We start from the raw sequence: 15214 nt of genomic DNA on the forward strand, positions 1-15214 counted from the left end.
TGAAGGTGGCACTTCTCCTGTGGTACCAAATGTCACCTGGCCATAGGTGGGATGTGATTGCTTTTTAGTGTGGGTCAATCCACCTATATTTGAAGTCGACGCTATTTCTTTTCCAATAGGCTTCTCTTGATGCTTTGGAACATTGAAAAGTGTCGGTCCGCTGAGTGGGCCAACATTTTCTTCAAAGTATTTATCAACCATTGGACCAAAAGTACTGATCATGATTGCCCGAAAGGTATTCAGAAAAGCTATGTGATGGTTTGTCATGGTCTCTCCCATGGCTTTATAGACCAGGGCTGCCATCTTCTGAGCATCCTCCTCTTCAGTGTAATCAGTCTGATGCGGAAGAAGAACCCTTGGCATTGATTGCTTTTGAAACACTTTATTGCTCTTGTTTTTGGAAAAAGACATCAAACACTTCCGCTGGTATTGCTCACATGCTTGTAGCACTAAATCCCTGTAATTATCTGGCAATTCTGTCATGCTTACATCCAGAACATGATCATTGTTGATCTCAGACATCATCTTGAACTAACAGATGGTCCCACCAGGCATGCCAAAAAGTGTGTTGACACAAAATGTGACACACTGTGCCTCACACACAGCAAGCCGGAAAGCGTGGCTTCAATCGGGTTCCCGGGTGCTTCGTGATCCGGAAGTGTGCCAGTCAGTTTGACCTGAAAACTAACAAGGGATAAAATAATTAAATGCCAAAACGGAACATGTCGGGTAAGACCGGACAGTTCCACATATACGGCCCCGAAGCCACTTACAACGACATACAGCTATAGAGAGCTGTCTGCCAACAAGTTTATAAACCATTCAGCTAATCGTAAGATGAATGCACGTAAAGACCTGATTGCCGAATGCATGTGCATGGGAAGACATGTTTGAACAAGTGAAATTAATTATGAGTTAATGCACGACCAAGCTCAGCAATCCAGCCGAATTGGGTTCCATGAAGAAGGAACATGCAAATAAACACGATTAAACTAATCTAAAACCTGCATCTGCCGCATGACACCTAGTTTCATTAAAGCTTAAACATAATTAACATACATGAACCCGCGACATGTGACAATCTAGATTAAAATCATTCAGCAATTATGGGCATGTTATCTATTTGCGAAGGTAATATGAAAAGCAATTGTTGTTGAAACACGAATAAAACCATAAGAGAGAGAGAGAGAGCCGAACAATATCAATCTAGATTGGGCAGAAGTGTGTTACAAATATATAAAATATTTAAAAACATGCAACACTAGATAACTTAATGAATCTATTTAGATTTGCCATATCTAATAGAGCCGATAACTATATTGCTTTCACTAAGCATATTGAGCAAACGCCTGCCGCATGGTATCTACTCATAAACAAAGCATAAGCAAATACTTCTTGGTTGTCAAGCAAAGATCCGCCGCACGACCATTGAAAACAAACAAGACTACTTGCATCACGTCTAAATCCACCGCATGATACTAAACATGATAACAAGGTTGTCGGAACTTACGGAGGTCGACGGATCGATGACTCCTCTCGAAGAACTCGACGACACGACAAAAGGACTCGAAAGTTGGCACGGGGCCGGTTGTATTGATTTGGTTGTGAACCCCTATTACAATGGTTGAGGGTCAATATTTATACCCTAGACAAAACACGAGTCCTAGAAGACTACGATTTACAAAGGAACTTTTAAACAAACTTGGAAACTTACGATTCCTTACTCTAAACTCTCAGAGTCCTTTATTATTACAACTTTCATCTTTTCGATCGGCCTCACCTGCCATCTTCTGCTTTCCCGAACGGAGTCACCGCCTTCTGGAGTAACCGACCGCACAAGCATTTAGCTGACCGCTTGTTTTGTTTGCCGAACACCCTTCTTCCCGCATGCGGGTCCACCTGTCATCCTCCAGAATCGACCAAAATCTAGTGTTAACAGATTTAGAATTACATCAGATGGATGTAAAGATGACATTTCTCAATGGAAACTTGGAGGAAAATGTTTACGTGGCACAACTAAAAGGTTTTGTCATAGAAGGAAAAAAATGAATGGGATGCCTCCTAAAGAAATCCATTTATGGATTAGAACAAGCTTCAAGACAGTGGTACTTGAAGTTTGATCAGACAATAAAGAATTTTGGGTTTTAAAGAGAATGTAGAGGACAATTGTGTCTATGCAAAGTTTAAGAATGGGAAGTTTATCTTCCTTGTCCTGTATGTGGATGATATCTTACTTGCTAGTAGTGATGTCAGTCTACTATAGGAGACAAAGAAGTTTTTGTCCTCAAAACTTGATATGAAAGATCTTGGTGAAGTCCCGTTCGTTCTAGGGATCGAGATTCACCGAGATAGAAGAAAAGGGGTATTAGAACTGTCACAAAAGGCATACATAGAAAGAATCTTAAAGAAATTCAGTATGCACAAATGTAGCCCCTCACCTGCTCCTATAGTCAAGGGCGATAGATATGGGGATTTTCAATGCCCTAGGAACCAATATGAGCTCAATCAAATGAAAGTGGTTCCATATGCTTTAGCTGTCGGAAGCTTGCAACATGCTCAAGTATGTACGCACCCTGACTTGGCATTTGTTACCAGGTTACTTGGCAGATTCTAGAGCAATTCTAGAATAGAACAATGGAAATTGGTAAAGAAAGTCTTGCATTATTTGCAAGGAACGAAAGGCCTCATGATGACGTATAGAAGATCTAATTCGCTCCATATAGCAGGATATTCAGATTCTGATTATACGGGAGATGATAGAAAAACCACATCTGGATATGTATTCACTCTCGCAAGGGGAGCTATTTTATGGAAAAACTCAAAGCAAACCGTCATTACATCGTCCACAATGTATGACAGTTTGTAACGTGTTATGAGGCAACGGGCAGGTGAACTGGCTAAAGAAGTTCATACCCGGTTTGAAGGTGGTTGACGACATCTATAGACCACTTAAGTTATACTATGATAATAATCAGGCAGTACAATATACTCATAACATAAGTCAAGTGGTGTTGCCAAACATATTGACATAGAGTATTATGTTGTGAAAGATAAAGTCCAGGATCAAGTCATAAGTCTTGAGCATATAAGTACAGAAAAGATGCTCGCAGATCCGCTTATAAAAGGCTTACCACCCAACGTGTTCAGAGAACATGTAGCTAGCATGGGTTTAAGGAAAAGCCTAAAATTCCTAGACAAAAGAAGGCTCAAAGATAAGTATCTATTTCAGAACAGAGTAGTGTGACGATGAGACATGCTCTATGTGCTAATCTGTAATGGAATAAACAAAAGTAAATGATATGAAATTGAAAGATGGAATGAGATCAAGGGGGAGAATGTTAGTTGATCTCCACCAATAGGCCCAACGGCCTATTGGGCCCTTGCCTAAGCGCCCTGATCGGGGGCGCCCAACCCTAATATGGTTGGTGGGCCCTGTCGCATAGCACATATATATATATATATAGGAGTGGGGAACTGGGCTCGGTAATCGAAGTTGTCCAAAGCCACCGCAATCCCACTCACAGAAACCTAGTCCGATCTAAAGGCTATGCTGCCAGCGACGGGATGCACCACCGCATCGCCGTGACCTCTGCCTCGCCTCTGCAGGCCATGGGATTGCCACTGGACCTCGCCATCGAGCCGGAGCTGCCTCGACACCATCGTCAGCGAGGTTGCAGTGCAACCATGGCAAAATAGATAAACCCTAAAGAGGTCTACTCCAATCTACGGTTACACAAAGGTACACTCATTCGATTCTAACACCTATCACTCTCACTCCCCACCAGTACAAGCATCACTACAGGTCTGCCTATGCAATATATCGCTCCACCTATCAGAGAGAAGGAAAGAACGACCCACACCGTATACAGTAATCTGCCTCCTTTTAGCTCATTGGTTGCAAAACAAAAACAAAAGAAAAGAGGTGACATTATTAGTGGTTACCTAATATCTCCTGAAGCAAAGGAATGGTAACTAACTATTCAAGGTAGCTGTAAGTCTCATCGCCCGGTTTTTAGTACATTGCTTCGTTGCGTCATCCACCTGTGGTTATTAATATTATTTGGAAATGGTCAGTACCTATGTAAATTGGCAAACCAGGAAGGCAATTCTTAAAGAGTGAGCAACAAAAATCAAGTTGCAATCCAGTAAAGATAATGATAGGACAAGGACGTCCATCCGGACGGACGGACTCCGACCCATCATATAGTACGCACGTGTTGTCATTCACTGGTCTGTTCGCGCCTCAGAAAATACTCAGCCACTACTCCTCTCTCTCGTGCCTTCGTGCCTCCATTTTCTCTCTCTCGTACCTCCAGAGCTACTCCCTCCCTCCCTCTCTCTCGGTATGGTGCGGGCGAGTGTCCCAGCATGGCATGCAGCGGGCTTGGCATGGCCTCAGCACGAGTAGGTCACGACATGAAGGCCCGAGCAGCCCTTGACACGATGGTGCAGTGGCGCTGATGGCCCCACTCACGGGCGGACTAGCGCTACAAGCGTCGCTAGGCCATTGCCTCCGGTGAACTCCACACGCCGATGAGCCTCCATTCTCCCAAGAAGCAAGGAGATGTTGCACTACGCTGAAAGCGCATGTTGCAAGCGTATATTTTCAAGTGTTTCAGGTATTTCATATGTATGTTGCAAGTGCTGATGTTGCAAAAGTAGATCGGGATGTTGCACATGTTGCAATGTTTCAATTGTTTTAAATGAATGTTGCAAGCTTTCGTTCAAAATGTTTTATCTGTTTCAGATGTATGTTGCAAGCATTTTGATCTAGATGTTGCATATGTTTCACACATATGTTGCAAGAGTATGTTTCATCTGTTTCAGTCTTATATTGCATCAAGTGTTTTAATGTTGCAGTTTGCAAGTGTTTTATCTGGATGTTGCATATATTGCAGTGGTTATACACGTATGTTGCAAGTGTATGTTCCAAATATTTTAATTGTCTGAGACGTATGTTGCAAGTGTTTTATCTAGATGTTGCATATGTTACAATGGCTATACACATATGCTACAAGCTTATGTTCCAATTGTTTTACCTGTTTCAGATGTATTTTGTGACAAATGTTTCATCTTGCAAGTGTTTTCATTAGCAGACGAGGGAAATGAGCGCAGGTAGAGGTGGTCCCGCGTGCGCGGGCAGTCCCCACGTGCATGCGTAGTAGCTGGTGCGGGCGCACAACAGCATGCGACAGCAGGCGCAGGCGCATAGCAGCATGCGAGCAACAATAGGTGGGCATGCGTAGCAGCAGCAGGCGCGGGCCAGGCACAACAGCATGCGGGACAGGCGCGAGCGTCCGGACGCCCAAGCGCTAGCCACGCCGATCCAGTAATGAAGCTAGCACTTTAAGTTTTTTTAGATAATGGAACCAAACGTTTCGGCTTCAGCTTCTCACAAAAGAGAAGCATCAAACCAAGCTTATTACAAACTCACTCCAAACGAAACTCACACAGGTGCAAACTAGTTTCCAAGGCAATGACCAAAGTACCAACCATTTGAAGCAAAAATAAACACGGCTTTTGACTCTAAATTTCTGCATGCATCTTAAATAAGCACTATGTGTTCATCCAGCCATTACAATGGAGCCCAAAACCGGAGCCAGTATGTCACCCTGAAGAGTACCTGCAAAAAAGTTTTTAGTTGACATTTATTAAACACCAAATCATTCCTTGTGAGCCAAATAACCCAACCAAGGGCTGTTGCACCTGCCAATAATAAGAGATTGTGTTTTTGTTGACCCAATTTAGACCAGCCTCCAAACCTATGGGCTATGTTCCTTGGTGGTCTCAAACAAAAAAGCGGAACCATACGCTATATAGCCTTAGCGACAATACAATCGAATAAATGTTTTATGGTTTCCAAGCTAGTGCAAAAGTTGCAAACCTTACTACCATTCCGATTTTCTTTTGGAGCTGGCACTCTAAGTAGAAAACAACTAACTAAGAAGGTATGGTAGGTGGCTAAAATATAGAGCAGAACTCTGGGGGCTATGCTCTAATACACTGAATAAACTATCAGACACAAGAAAACTGATGTAGCGGGGATGGAACCTTGTGATGGAAACATTACTAAAACGGGCTATGTCATATATAAACCAAGATTAAGCCATCTTTTTGTCTGTAGTTCTATATTAATTCAGTTTTACTATAAACAGTTTCTCAAAATGTATTACTTTACCTTGACCTAGGAAATTTAGGAGGGGAAGGGGAGGACGGAAGGGAGAGCAGCAGTTTGAGCATGGGTTACCAGGAGGAAAAATTGTCTAAAAGAAAATTAAACAAGGAAAAATAGAATGCCTGGAAAATGGGAAAAAGAAGGACACTAAACGGATCAATCCATCAGCCTTTGAGCATAGCCCGTAAATTACTACTGAGATAACAAAATGCAATAGTTCCAAGAGACCAACAACAATCCCAAGAGACCACTCGAACCATATAATAGTTTTTTTTCCCTCAGGAATCAATGCATTACGCACAAAGGACAAAAAGGAACTAGAAACAAACAACTAATACAGAAATAATAACAGACCAAAGAAACCTACTAAAACAGTACTTATCACAAGGGGAAACAGACTGAGCATGAACCACTTCATGCGTAGTTGGATAGTTACCATTTGCCAAGGTAAAAGGCATAGATAGTTACATGCGAGATTCAAATGAAGTCATCTACAGGGAAAACATAAAAAGTAGGACTACGGTGTGAAATAGATATTTCAAGGAATTTTTAATTATGATGAATCACATAAGACCAAGAAACTATAACTAAACATGTGGTAGTAGTAGAAACTGTTGTTGGTAGACGGCCAACCCATTGGCATCTTATCTTACTATTACTAATTAGAGGCTCCTCCACATTAATCCTCACCAGAAGCGCTAGAAAAAAAAGATAAATGCTAGAAATTCTCACGTTAATCAGAAATATTTAACCTTTAATTGAAAGACTCCAACTATCCCTTAACCGTAGATCTATTTTCTTTTTTAAATTATCCACCTCCACAATTATATAGATAAAAACATGACGTACGGGGAATTTTTTTCCATTAGAGGCCCCAACGGAGCCTCCACGTTAATCCTCACCAGAAGCGCTAGAAAAAAAGATAAATGCTAGAAATTCTCACGTTAATCAGAAACATCTAACCTTTAATTGAAAGACTCCAACTATCCCTTCACCGTAGATCTATTTTTTTTTAAATTATCCACCTCCACAATTATATAGATAAAAACATGAGGTACGGGAAAATTCTTCAAGAAAAAACCGTATGAGAAAAAAAACTCCTGTACACAACTTCAATGTACGGAGAAGAATTTGTTCAAAAAAACTAATATCTTTTTTTGCTAAGGAAAAAACATTCTGTTAATCTATCTACAAATAAAAAATTCCCGTGCGGTTAGATATTAATAAAATATCACGTAAACAATGCCCATCACATCCACGTTAGATAATCTATAAAGAAAAAAAATAAATAAAACAAATAGAGGGTTAATCTGTTAATCCGAGAAAAAATTCTTCAAGAAAAATAACGTATGGGAAAAAATCTCCTGTACCAAAGTTTACACAACTTCAACGTACAGAAAAAAAATTCTTCAAGAAAATAAAAACGTACGGGAAAAATCTCCTACTCACGTTCGTAGTTGGTTAAAACTATAATATCTGCGGTTAGTATATTAATAAAATATCAGGTCAACAATGCCCATCACATAGAAGGGTGATCTATTAATTCATAAAACATGAGATACAATCTACTAACCTCAACAAATAAGATATACACGTGAGCTCATATCAAGAATAAAAAATACATTGCTACACGCCTTATCATCATTATATAATAGTTCTTATGATTTGGAGGAAAAGATGGAGATGAAATAAAGGTTGTAGTTTCGTGAAACAAATATTTTATATAAGCTAAAATTGAGGACTAGGATACCCTTATTTGCTATGAGTTGTTGTTTTCATACAACTTACAATGTAACTTTTGTTTATGCACAAATTAAAAAATTAGGAGTAACTATGTGATAACTCAAAAGACATCCATTATACATATTATCTATTAAGTTCGTCTAAGATTGCGTTGTACTACATAAAACCGTCTATTAGACAACACTAATGCATTTACACTAAAGAGGTCCGATGGTCTAAAAACAAGAAATTTTCATCCACCATGCAGAACCAGGAATCCATCTATTCGTCACCCATCAAGTTGTTTTCATCGTTCATCAACTAAAAATTAATTCAAAACAACTTCCCAAATTTATAACTAAACTAGACCTTAGCTATTAGGGAAGGAAAATAACCTTCCAATTCATTTATAAATTACCCACATATATTTTTATGGAAAAAGGTACTAACTCTGTGCATTCAAAATACCCATATATGTCATTATAAAATATAATATAAAATTATACCTTTTAGTCTGTATCAAAGTTATCAACCTCAGTCTTTATAAAGACATAAGTAAAAATATCTCTCATATCTATATGCAAATACCAATACAATATATTAAAAATAGTCCAACACCAATAAGAGGACGCTATATAAATTTCTAAATTACACACTTCAATGTTCTCGATGTTTGGTCATGTAGAGCAAGTAAAATATCTATTTTAATAATTATCAAACATGGAAAATAGTCCCGTAACAAAACTACATAGCGATTATACTGACAAAACCACTTAAATCTACATCTAAATTAACACTTTTTCATTATTTAAAAGGCTAAAAGATCCCTCAAATCTACATGTAAGCTATCATCTTCTACTACAACAAATATTTAAATTGCCATAAAGTATATATATGTTTCTATGTTAAATTCTATTAATATTAATATATTAGAATTTTATTGAAGTAAATATACATATTATGACATCATACATATCAAGTATGCATGCAGGCTTGAGAGATAAATATATATGTTCTATTTTAGCAACCATGAAAAATATTTTCTTAACAACTCATATACTAATGATACTAACAAATTATTTAAAACCATATTACTAAAGGAGTGACATATAATTTATATAAATTTTTTTATATATGTCGGGGTTATTGTCGACAAAAGATGCTCGGCAGTCCCCAGAAGGGTATCCTATGAAGGTTGATTGATCGGCAGAGGTGCGCGTAATCGAGAATAAGAAGGCAACAGAGACACAAGAGTTAGACAGGTTGGGCCGTCAGTACGACGTAACACCCTACTCTTATGGTCTGTTGGTTTGTATTGGCGATCGTATGATCTTGCGTGTGTTTTGAGGGGGTCCCTGCCCGCCTTATATAGTCTGGGGCAGGGTTACAAGTCGGATAGATCTAGATCTATTCGGCTATATGATAAGTATTTATAAGAAATACGATATCTAGCATATCCGAACAGATCCTTCTCTATCTTCAAGATTCTTCTGATTGCCTTGCGGTGCACGCCGACCAGAGCCAAGCACCGTAGGCCATGATCTTATGGGCTGAGCCACCTCTGATGGTGCAGCCCATGTCTTGTCTTATGGATACTGGGGGGCATACCCCCACAGCTAGTCCCCAAGCGCCTTTTATCCTTTGAGCAACGCTGTCTTGAATAAGTTCAAGCAGTTTGACGTAAAGCTGACCAGTTTAACTGGTGATCCGAGCAATGGAAGTCAAAGCCGACCAGCTAAACTAGTGACCTAGGCAGTGAAAGTCGATGCCGACCAGTTTAACTGGTGACCTGGTCGGTGAAAGTCAATGCCGACCAGTTTAACTGGCTAGGTGTCAGGTTCATAAACCTAGGGTACCTAATGGGCTAGCTTCCCAACAAAAAGCTTGGCCCAGCAAACGACGTTGCGGACGACGCGTAACTCCTGGGTCGGCCTAGATACCTAACGACAGGCCGTAAGAGTGATCTAGTCTCTGACCGGAACGCTTTCGACTCCGATCCACCTCTCCGACCGAAAAGCCTAGCCAAGGAGGGGCAACGCTCTCTTCCAACTCCGACCCGCCTCTCTGACCAAAAGGCCTGGCCAAGGAGGGGTGACGCTTGCTTCTGACTCTGACCCGCTTCTCCGATCGGGAGTACATCGAAACTCTGCTTATAGCTCTTCTCCAATCAGTGCGGTCGGAGCCGACTAGGAAACAACCGAACAGGCATGCCCACTAGTTCAAGACCCAAACAATCAGGTGGAGCAAGTAAGACAGGGCGCTCAAATCAACTGTAATACCAAGGACCGTACCCTACACACCTGCAGGACAGTACTGTCAGGTCATGTCAGAAGGGTACTTTATAACCTTCTAGACATGTTAGAACAATGAACAATGTTGTGGGCACCGACATTTGTCCTACAGTATGGTAGGCGCCAACATTTGCCATACCATAAGAACATGATGGAACCAACCACATGCATCTGGGCGTCAATAGTATTGTGGGCGCCGACAAACCGTCTTGTACCCGATGATGTGGGCAACAAGACTAGATAGCATACACACACTCTCTCTCTCTCTCACTTGTAAGGCCGTCCCCTTCATCTATAAAAGAGGATGCACTCTCTCCTAAAAGGGGACGATTCGATCGATTCTGACGACGGAGAAACGAACAACAGATAGATCATTCTGACTCACTCTCTCCTAGCTTTAGACATTCTAAAGCTACATAGAGCGCACGATCGAATACCTAGCGCACATAGGAGCTCCCGTCACTCTCGACCCTTCAGTCTAGAGTTTGACCGGACCTCTTACACCCCCATCTTACTCCCACTCATTTGCAACCCCACAGCAAACTTCGAGCACCTGGGCTTTGGAATAAAGTCACCGATCGACTCAAACTGGACGTAGGGCACGTTGCCTGAACCAGTATAAACCCTATGTCATTGAGTGCTAGGCCACATCCGATCACAATGTATGGCAAAATGACAAATATTTACTAGTTGGTCACTTTTCGCACTGGCAGTTGGCGCCGTCCGTGGGGAAGACGTCGTACGTTCATGCTTTTGGTCATAGAATGGCCCCCCTTTCCGCCATCTTCGGCATGGTGGGCTCAAGAGATACGACTCACTTTAGCTCACTGGAGTTTCCCATGCTCTCACCTATTGGGATGTGAGTTCCTTCTGTCTTTGAGCCATCCTAGACCTTCCTCTTCGGAAGCCTAGACTTCATCGCCGACCAGCTCGGCGTGCTTTGCCTTCGCAAGGAGGCACTTGTCCCGGCACCTGTCGAAGGAGGAGCGCCCTCCGTCGGCTCCGGGACACCCGACGACCTGAACGATGAGGCACTCATGCTTCGCTTTGAGCCTACGCTAGGCTCAAACCCCACCGTGAGTAACGCACATATTGTTCTTTACTCACTATTTACTATCTTCCGCTGATTCTCTTGAGGGACCCCGCTGTCCCCGCCACAACCGCCATGCAACCGGTTCCCCTATGGCCTCGCGTTCCCCATGGATGCGTATGCATGGGGACTCTGAAAGATGCTAACGCCACCCCCTCTCACATCCAAATTTGTGGGGATGGTGGGCTACACTCCCACCTCTTTCCATGACCTCATGGATGATAAGGTTGAGAGCGATGGCTCTAGCATCAGTGACATCGTGGCACCTGGCCACCCTCTATCCTGGGAGTGCGCTATGGCGGACACCCTAGGACAACCACCAGGGGTAGCAGAGTTCCTACAGACTCATACCCCTCTGAAGCCTCGTACGTAGGCCCTCGTGCGTGCGTAGGAGCATGATGAGGAACTACGACAAAGGTGGTAGAGCCAGCCACCACCTGCGCTGGCATGCTCGGCACAGGACTCTATGCCCCACGTGTGAAACTCGATGAGCGGCGCCTGGGGTCACGCCCGCTAGGTCCAGCGCAACATCATGGACAGGGGGAATGACCCTCTATAGTTCGCTCGGGCCAGCCAGAACATTGTTGTTGCAGTGATGCTTCTATGCAGTCTTCCAGAGCCTATCGACCCCTAGGAGCAGGCGGTCCACCGGAACCTCCAGGCGCTGGTGGAAACCACCACCGTTCAATAGGCAGAGAGCTCCATGTCATGACACCGACTCATGGCCTCTCTCCCCACTGGGGGAATAGGGGTGCACCAGTCGCACCGCTCCATCCGCTCACCTCTATAGTCGCCAAGCGCAGAACAGGAGGCCACAGCTACACCACGGCCTGACCCAACACCCGCTCCACACTAATGACCTATGCACAAACGCCTTGGGCCGAGCTAAGATGCTCGCAGCGTCATCAACAACCAGCGCCAGGCCTGGCATGATGATGACATCCATCAGGGGGTTGTGAGAGTAGGTGGCATGGGCCTCGGCCAAACCATCGAGGGGAGCGGTGAAACGCACCCCAGGCATGGTCACCGACCCGATGACCAAAGTCCTAACCTGGATGGCTCGGGACCACGGGCCTTTGGCCGACGCATCTAGAGAGCGTCGTTCTGACAGTGCTTTCGACTGCCTATCAACATCGACAAATATACTGGGGAGACAAATCCTGGTATATGGCTCAAAGACTTCTGGCTCACCTACCAAGCTAGAGGAGTGGATGATGACCACTTCATCATTCAACACCTCCCCATCTGCGTGGGGGAACATGTTCGAGCATGGCTCGAATCCCTCCCACATGACATCATCCTCGACTAGGCGGATCTCAAGAGGATCTACATCGGGAACTGCTAGGGGACGTATGTCTATCCTGAGAATTCCTAGACCTCAAGAGCTTCCAACAGGAGCCCAATGAGTCCCTACGGGATTACATCCACTGGTTCTCAAAACGATGCAACTCCCTTCCTGATGTCATCGATGCAGATGTCATCAGCACCTTCCCCTCTAGGACAACCTACAAGTCCTTGATCCACAAGCTTGACTGTCTGAATCCCCATACCACCCACGACTACTCGATGTTGCCATGAACCATGCCTCTGGCGATGAGGCAGTCAGAGCGGTCTTTAGTGGAGGCCGGGACAAGGGCAAGGCCAAGCGCAAGGACCAAGACAAGGGCCCCTCCAAAAAGAGGGGCAAAAAGAACAAGAAGGATCGGTGTTGACCAGCCAACTCTACATTGGTCGCTGCGGCTAATCGCGTGGGCAAGCAGCCCCAGCAGGGCTAGCCTGACCACTTCGACAAGCTCATGGAGAGCCCGTGCACCAACCATGCCTACCCCGTCAAGCACCTCTATAAAGACTATGAACTCCTCAAGCACTTTCTATAATAGGCCGGTGGGCCAACCGACTGAAGGACGACAACATCAATGTTCTCACCAACACTTGGAACATTGAACAGTTACGTCATTTCTTCCCCTAAAAATTCGGTCTTACTGCTTTCTTCCATTCAATGTTTGCTCCTACAAGCACCCTGGCCCAAACACTCTCAGCCCAGGTCACTCGGGGGGCTCCATGAGGGTGCGATACCACCTCTCTTTTTACTATCATATAGTAAATACTTTTTACCTGAACAAAAGGGTAGTCCATTCCTTTAATTACCCTACATACTTTGCCTTGAACTCCTGACCATTCACACCCCGCCATGACCTACAGTTACGAGCAGCTGAGCCTCGTGGGCCATGCCTAGGTTCTTAACGTTGCAGCCTATGGATCAAACGGGTAGGTGCGAAAAAGAAAGGATAAAAAATAGAGCTATGCTAGGGTAAAAACAAAGAACGGATGGGACAAGCTTCCCCTAACGAAGTGATTCCAGCACAAAATGAAATTGATGTATTCATGAATACAAACTATTCACACGGGGGCTCCCCCATGAACTTAAGCTTTTACATTTGCTAACTACTTCTACTCTAAATTCTATTGTGGCCGCCCGGCGGCATTGGCTAATGGCGCGACCAACGAAGATAAGGGCTGCTCGCTCTCTGACGGGGTGATGTTTGGTTTGGTTGGAGGTGGGACGACGGTCGCTTCTGACCCAGCCTCCACTCCATCCATAGGCTGGGTGATGTCTTCTTGATGTATGCCTTCAGCCATGCTTGCACGGTGAGCCTCCATCACCCACTGTGCGTGTGGCAGCAAGCTTTCTCCGAGTGCATGGATGGCGTCCACACTCTAGTTGTCGGCGTACCCTTTGTAGATGGCGGTGAAGTCCAGGTCCGGGTGGTGCATCACCACTAAGGTTAGCACCCCCAATGTCCCATAGAACATCCTGTCAGAGATGAGTGTTAGAACCTTGTTCGGGACCTCCACCAGCTGGATGGCGGGCGTGCTGGTGCTTGGCACTGACCCGAACACCTCTGAGACAATGACCTGGGTGATGTTGTGGATCTGGTCGAGCTCCCCCTCGAGAGCACATCGCTCTTCAAGGGACTTGGCCAGCATCTCTGCACTCTGACCGATCACCGCCTTGGTTGTCTCTAGGCCCGCTCTAGAGAACCAATTCTTTCGCCCAGTTCTAGAAAAAGCATGACAAATTCAGAAGCAAGGGAAAGAAAAAACCAAGACATCAACCAAAGGCGTAATAGGTACATACCGAGGTGGGTGTTCTCAAGGATGGAGAGTCCTTCCTCTTGTTGGGTCACCTTCTCAAGCAGCCAAGTGTTTGACTCCTCCGCCCCAAGCACTTGCCCCCGGAGCACGAGCACTTCCCGATCGACCTCCGACCAGGCCGACCGCTCTAACTCTAGGGCCTCTAGGGACTTCTAGAGTGCCACCTTGGTCTCCGTTAGGTGGACCTTCACCATCGAGAGTCCCTACTCGGCAGTGGTTGCTCATTCTGCCACCACCGCGAGGCCCCGCTCTACAGCGGTCGCTCGTTCCACAGCGAGCAGCTCTGCCGCCCATGCCCCCCATGCCTTGGCCACCTGGTCTTTGGACTCATGGTGGGGGGACTCTAGTTGGCGCTTGAGCTCGTCAACCCGCCATGACATCATGGCTTCCCACTCCATCCGACCATGCTCCTCCCGAAGGAAATGGGACTTGCGGAGCGACTTCACCTCTAACTCCTATCAAACAAGAAAGCAAGCGTGCTGACACAACCAGCGGAAGACCAAGGAGTTGAGGACAAACAATAAAAGCATAGAAGGCTTACCTCAGCGATGCGCAATAGGTCAATAGAGACTGCCTGATAGGCGAGCTCAACCCGCTCCAAGGCCTCCCTGAGCTTCACCTTGGTTTGGGCAAGATCGGACTCCATCGACAGTTCGCTCTCCTCCAGGAAGTGCTAGAGCATCACCTCCTCCCCATCACACAGGATGAACTGAGCCTTCCTCCGGTCACTGGGGGAGGGCCACACCAGGTTGTGGGTCCCCCCAACCCGCTGGAAGATCC

The sequence above is a fragment of the Miscanthus floridulus genome, chromosome 18, assembly GCF_019320115.1.
Source record: "Miscanthus floridulus cultivar M001 chromosome 18, ASM1932011v1, whole genome shotgun sequence".
Lineage (NCBI taxonomy): Eukaryota > Viridiplantae > Streptophyta > Magnoliopsida > Poales > Poaceae > Miscanthus > Miscanthus floridulus.